Genomic DNA, 6,748 nt, shown 5'->3' on the forward strand with positions numbered 1-6,748 from the left:
AGCGACATGCCATTACTCCAACTGCTGATCCCTAGAAGATTTGTTTACAAAGAATGCCCTACAGCTCCTCTGAGTAAAATTTAACATACATTGGGGCCAGTAGGTGGTGTGGTGGTTAAAGACACTGGATTCTCACATGACTGACTATGGTTTGAGTCCCAGACCTGGTGACTTGTTTTCTCACTTTCCTTTCCCCTCTCTCTCTGTCTCTGTCTGATCAAATTAAAAAATAATAACAAATAGAAGTAAATAAATAAATGCTTTTTTTTTAAAAAAAGCTTAATACATATGTGTGCTTTTTTCAAATGTATTTGTGCATGTAAACTCTTACATAGAATATTATAAAATTAACAATGCTTTAATGATGTTAATTTGCTAGATAAGGTTACTCTTCAGTAATTGGTAACAAATTTACAAGCATGGGAAAATTTGTTAAATTGTGAAATGTTGACCCATCTCTATCATCATGCTTATCTGGGCTTGGATATATGGGTATGGGATATGTGCTTGCATAAGCATGTGTACACATGCACAACATCCATTTGTGTATGTATATGGTGCTATTGGAATGAAAACTTGGAGGAAAATTTCTATGTTTTTAGTTACCATCAAGTGGTATGATCCTATAGTTTTTAGAAACACATTAAAAGATCTTGGTTTTCTAACTTTGCTATGCAGGGTAATGCCTTTTGTCAGCAATTAAACCTACTGGGGGGTTAGAACCAACGTCTTCAGTTCTGTGCTTCGGTTTTCATGTCCTTATGGGGCACTTGTCCAGCCCTCTGCATTCACAGCAGCATGCATTCAGGCACGCTCTGTGATGCCCTGGAACTGATTAGTGGGTCTACACCATTGCGTACAATCTGGATGTCAAGGATTTTTTAGTCTGACTTCCAACACCAAAGGTTCTCCATGGAGAAACTCACAGCTCCCACCTTCACCACCTGCCAGTGTGGATGCATTCCTATAATGAAGGAACCCTTGTTATGGGAAGGACTCCAGTTTCAAGCTGGGCTCTGCTTTTTTTATATCCCCAGGATGTAATTATCTCATGATAAGCACCTTTGTGTCTAATGACTTAATTAGGTAATCACCTAAGTGCTGTAAATGGTGTTTTGTGTGATGAAAATGTGTGTAATATGTAATAAATCATCAAAGTTCCTTATGCCGGACAGGAAAGAAAACTATTCAGTCTGTGATTTTAATTTCTCCCCAGACTGATTATATATATATATATATATATATTTATTTTTTGCTTTTATTTTTTGTTGTTTTCTTTTTTGCAGGGGAGAGATGGTGTGAAAAATCTTTCCTTATACTAAACAGATGGGAGAAGGTAAAATGGTGTTTTCCTGAGGCTTGACACTTTTTAATCTGCCCTACACAAATGCATGCAGAGTTTAATGTATAATTGCTGCTTTTTCTCAAAATAAGGTCCATTAGTTGGAAAGCAGCAACAGCTGTTTGAGAGCTGTGGCTGCATTTTTCCTTTTCCTTTCTTTCTTGTGTACTGTATTTATGTGTGTTCTGGGTATGTTTAGCAGGTAAAAAGTGACATTTTTGGAACCATAACATTTTCGTTTTGTTCGCACATTTAAAGGGACATGCTTAAATGAAAATGTCTCAAGATGTTATTTTGCCAAAGGTCATTAAGCAATTTGAAGTGACTTTCTCTACAAGGTAATATGACTTTCAGTGAAACAATAGGTCTATTACTGTCTTGTTGTCTCCCTCAATTGGTTTATGTGTGAAAGGTTTATGTGAACTTTGACAAATAATGTTTTGAAAATGTTTACTCTGCCACAATGTGTTAGCCCAAAGACAGAATTAAGAAAAAGTTGCAAATTGTAAAAACAAAAGCAAAAAAAAAAAAAAAAAACTATCTTTGTAGTTTTCTAACTCTCCATTCAAATCTCCTTACATTCAAATGTTAAGTGTTTTCCATTAATTAAATAAGTGCACTCTACAAAAATATTGTCCAAATTTTAGCCAGTTCTACTTCCTAATTATTATTATTACTTTCTTGGAGAGATTTTTTTTTCCTCACTATAGGGTGCATGCACTCGCCAGAAAGACAGAGAGGGACAGAGAGACAGAAAGCGAAAGATCACCCCAGGGGAAATGGCCAAGCCACAATACCTTCTCCTCCATTCTCCTCTTGGGATCTTGGGCATGCATGCACATGTGTCTGGCATGTTTAAGCCACCGGATCTGGGACTCAAACTGCTTTCAACTACGTGGGAGTCCAACACCATAGCCATTACGTCAACTGCTGGTCCCATTATTATTTTATTTACTTATTTATTTGCATTCCATCATTGTGTATCATTACAACATACCAAATGCATTTTCCCATCATGAATATGCGGAATGCTGGTTCAGTCAAAGATATTACCACACACATTATCATCAACAAATAATTTTCCATTTTTGTGTTTCTTAAATGTTTTGCTTCTTTCTTTCTCCCCTTGATTTCCTTCCTCTCACCCTCCTCCATTTCCCACACTCATCCCACTCTGTCTTTAGTATCCACAGTTGCTCTCCATGCCTTTTTTACTTTGCAATCTTTCAGTTTCTTGCATAAAGTACTGACATTCGACATTCAGCATTTATTGAGTGGGGACATACAATGCCTCTCTTTCATAGTCTGGCTTGCTTCATGTACTAGTAAATCTTCTATCATCCTCTTTCTACCAAATGTCAGGATCTCATTGTTTTTTAATGGTTAAATAGTATTCCATAGTGTATATGTGGAACATTTTTTCAATCCTGTTAGTTTGAATAGTTGTAAAATATTTTAACATATCCTCCTCCAAATCTTTTGTATTTTCTCCATTTACTTCTTACCTTTACCAGAAAGATTTCCAGAATCATATCAGTCTACAAATATTTTCTTATGTTAAAGCTTCGTATCATTACTTACATCATTGTTTTGTAAATTATTCTGTTATTTATTCATTCATTCACTTACTCATTTTTATTCAACAAGCTTTTAAAAACACATATAATATTTCTGGTGTCAGATCTTCTTTTGCTATATTAAATTATTATTTTTATTTTGATTTGTTTATTGAGTTATTATTTCACACAGTAAAGGTCTAAACTTCTTCAGGATTAAGGCTTTGCACTGTATAGAAATGCAATAATTACTGAATTTATTTTAAAATTTATTTTGCCAGAAACCAAATATTCAACACAAAATGCTTATTTTTATTATTGAAATTACTACAAGTAACCAATTTTTACATTGAATGTTTGTATATTCTATCTATCTTGTTCTGAAAAGAAGCCTAATAACCAACTGTAGAAATGAACTGCAGCAAATCATGGTGTCCGGGAAGAGAGGTATATGGCGTAAGCTCACGAGGTTGCATAGAAACCCTTATAAGGGGGCTTCAAAGAGATTATGAAAAAATACATGAAAAAAGTGGATCAAAAAATTTTATAGTACCAAAATACTTGAATTTAATTTTCCATGACTTTTTCAAAGTCCTGTCATAGTTTCTTATAACATGAAGAGATAAGAACAAAATGCAGACAAGAATTTATGAATTCAAGTACAGGAATAATAAAACTTTCGCATAGCCAACTTAACCAAAAAAAACAGTGATTTCTGACAGATAATGTTAGAATATCCTGAAGTACTATCATAGAACTTTCTACATTAGTTTATATTAATTTGGGCTATTTCTTTTTTTTTAATAATTATTTTATTTTTATTTATTCATTCATTTATTTATTTTTTTTAATTTGACCAGAGAGAGACAGAGATTGAGAGTGAGAGAGAGAGGAAGTGAGAAAGCAAGCCACCAGATTCAGGACTCGAACCCTGGTTGGCCATGTGGGAGTGTCCAGCACCTTAACCACCACGCCACCTGCTGGTCCCCAGTTTGGGCTATTTCTAAACAAACTCATGATCGATGGCCTTAAGCATAAGGGCATGCCATTTTTGAGAATCTCACCTGCAATTGTTGATTTGCTTTAAACAATTTTAAGCATTGGAAAATACATTGAAGATAATACAATTCGAATATTTCTAAAATGTGCTGGATATTGCCTTAAGACTAAAAATTCTAAAATTTGGAGTCTTTATAGAGACTTGGGCTAAGTCTGTAAGGAATAAATGACTAGAGCTAAGATTCGAAAGAGAGTTGTTAGTAGTTTTTCTTTTCTTTTCCTTATTTTTTTTTTTAAGTTCATCTATTTACAGTGAGACTTCAAAAAGTTCAAGGGTGGTCCAGGCTTGGTGGAGCTATCAGCAGTATACTGAACTACAGTGCAGGAAGTTACATGGTCATATGTGGATTCAGATCCCATGACGTGTCAATCTGAAATATACTGAGCACATCTGTGTGTGCCCAAGATCCTGATAAGTTGAAGGGCTGGGGAAAGGGGTTCATGGCATGATCAGACTCTGCCAAAGGAGCTTCTCTGTCTCTCTCTCGTGTGCATGTGCATGAACTCTTTATCAGGAGTAAAATGTTTAAGAACTTTTAGAAGCTTTGTGAAAAATGAAATCAATATATGAGTTTATTTTGGTGCAAAAATTAAAATCTATGCATTGTTTTGAATAACATGCATTTTCCATGAACTTTTGGAAGCCCTGCCTCATATTTTTTCCATGACAGTGAGATAGAGCAAGTAGAGGCACCCCAGATGGTTCCCACACTGTGCTCCACCCCATCTCAGCCTTAGAGACTGAGTCCGTCACAGGTGCATTCTAGTTCCTTACCAGCTCAAGGAGGTCCAGGGATGCAAACCCAGAACAAATGAGACATGCTTTATAGATGTGAGAACAAAAGGGAAAAGGAAAAGTGACCCTAAATGAGGCAAGCTGAGAAGGGTAACAGTGCTTTCAGATATGCACTGTGGCAAATGCTAGGCAGGCAGACATTATTGGATAATCCCCAGCCCATCAAGCTGTGGATGATTTGAACAAAGAAATCTGACCATTCTATCCATAATGTGCATAAGGCAGAACTAGAAAAGAGAGAGGGAATGCTTTTTGATAATGATAGATTTAATCAGCATTTCATAAAAAATGAATCGAGATTTCTAAGATGGGCGGACAAGAAAAGCAAAGCCTCTTTACATACTAATGGGTGTTCACCACTTTAATTTGCCTCAGTGAGAGGGACCATGACCTGCCTTAGGAGTTCTATTACATAAAGACCATTATGCAGTGGTGTAATCTATCTCATGGCTGATGCTCTTCCAGGTTACTTATAGAGATATTAGGTCGTCGGGAAGATCATGACGCACTTTTCTATTTCTTTTATGCAAAATGTCTCATGACTTTCCTGACTACCCACTAAATTTTACTGATTTCTGAAATTTTGCAAATAGCAATCTTTCTTTCATTTTTTTTAAAGATTTTTTTCATAAGGTGTGTGCAGTCCTAGAGAGAAGAGAGACACAGAGATATAGGGAGAGGTAAAATGGTAAATCACTCCCTGCGAGCTGGCTATGCAGCAATCTCTTCTCCTCTCTTTTCCTTTAGGGATTTTGGACACTCTCCCACACATACCTGGAGTGATTCTCAAGTTACCAGGTCCAGGACTCAAACCCTGGCTGGCAATATGGGAATCTAAGGTGCTAACCACCACACACATGCTGGACCCAGCTCTTTGCAATCTTTATGAGTAATTTGCAAGAAGATGGACACATATCCAGCCTAGTTCTTGGTCTCTGTAATAGATAGATATCAAATTTCCATAAGCTCTCAAAACTTTTCTGAATTCACATGAATAGAAGAATAACCCTGAAATGTGAGCACAAAAACAGAGACTTATAGAATGTTCCTCTACAAAGGTTGAACATCTACTCAATTAAGAGCTGAATATAATATAATAATATAATTCAGAATATAATACCCCAAAATATGGTGCCTTGGCATATTGAATTTTTTTTTTTTTTTGGAGAGGTTTTTGCTATAGGGCGTGTGCACTCACCAGACAGACAGAGAGAGACAGAGACAGAAAGCAAGAAATCACCCCCAGGGGGGATGGCCATGCCGCAAACCCTTCTCCTCCATTCTCTTCTTGGGATCTTGGGCATGAACGCACATGCGCCCGATGTGAGTTTAAGCCACGGGGTCCGGGACTTGAAACGCGGTCGACTATGTGGTAGTCCAGCGATATAGCTATTACGCTAACTGCTGGTCCCGGCATATTGAATATTTTAATCTGGAAGTATCTGAGAAACAGCAGGTGCTAGAATTCTTTAACCTTTACCTTACCCCCTAAAGCTGATCATAAATCATTCTTTATATCCAGAGATTAGGAACACCCTTGTCTTTGAAGATGGAAAAATGCCAAGGAATCTGAACAAACAGGCCCTGTTAGGTTTTCCCAGTTTACTCCCCTTAGCACATACCTCTGTCCATGTGATTTGGTTGGAGAATATCTCTAAAGCAAATGAATCAATATATAAGTTATAGTATAGCAGCTCAGTTTAAAGTTTAGCAGGACTGTAGCCATTTTGAAATTAAGAAAACCCTCTAATGAAAACAATCTATCCAAATGCTGAGTCATAGGTGAATCTATTTGAGAAATGGTTGGATGAGAAAGTAAGGATGGATATTTGAAGGAATCCGGATAATTATTCAAGACAAAATGACTGACTCTGATTGATTGCCGTGAGGAATGCTTTGCACTTGCTAGTATCTTGTTCTTGGAAATACTGAGTTTTTTTCAGAATAATTTGATGGTGCTATTAGAGACCATGATGGTCTCTAACAGGCTACAGA

This window comes from Tupaia chinensis, unplaced genomic scaffold (assembly GCF_000334495.1).
Source record: "Tupaia chinensis unplaced genomic scaffold, TupChi_1.0 Scaffold000277_1, whole genome shotgun sequence".
NCBI classification, from domain to species: domain Eukaryota; kingdom Metazoa; phylum Chordata; class Mammalia; order Scandentia; family Tupaiidae; genus Tupaia; species Tupaia belangeri.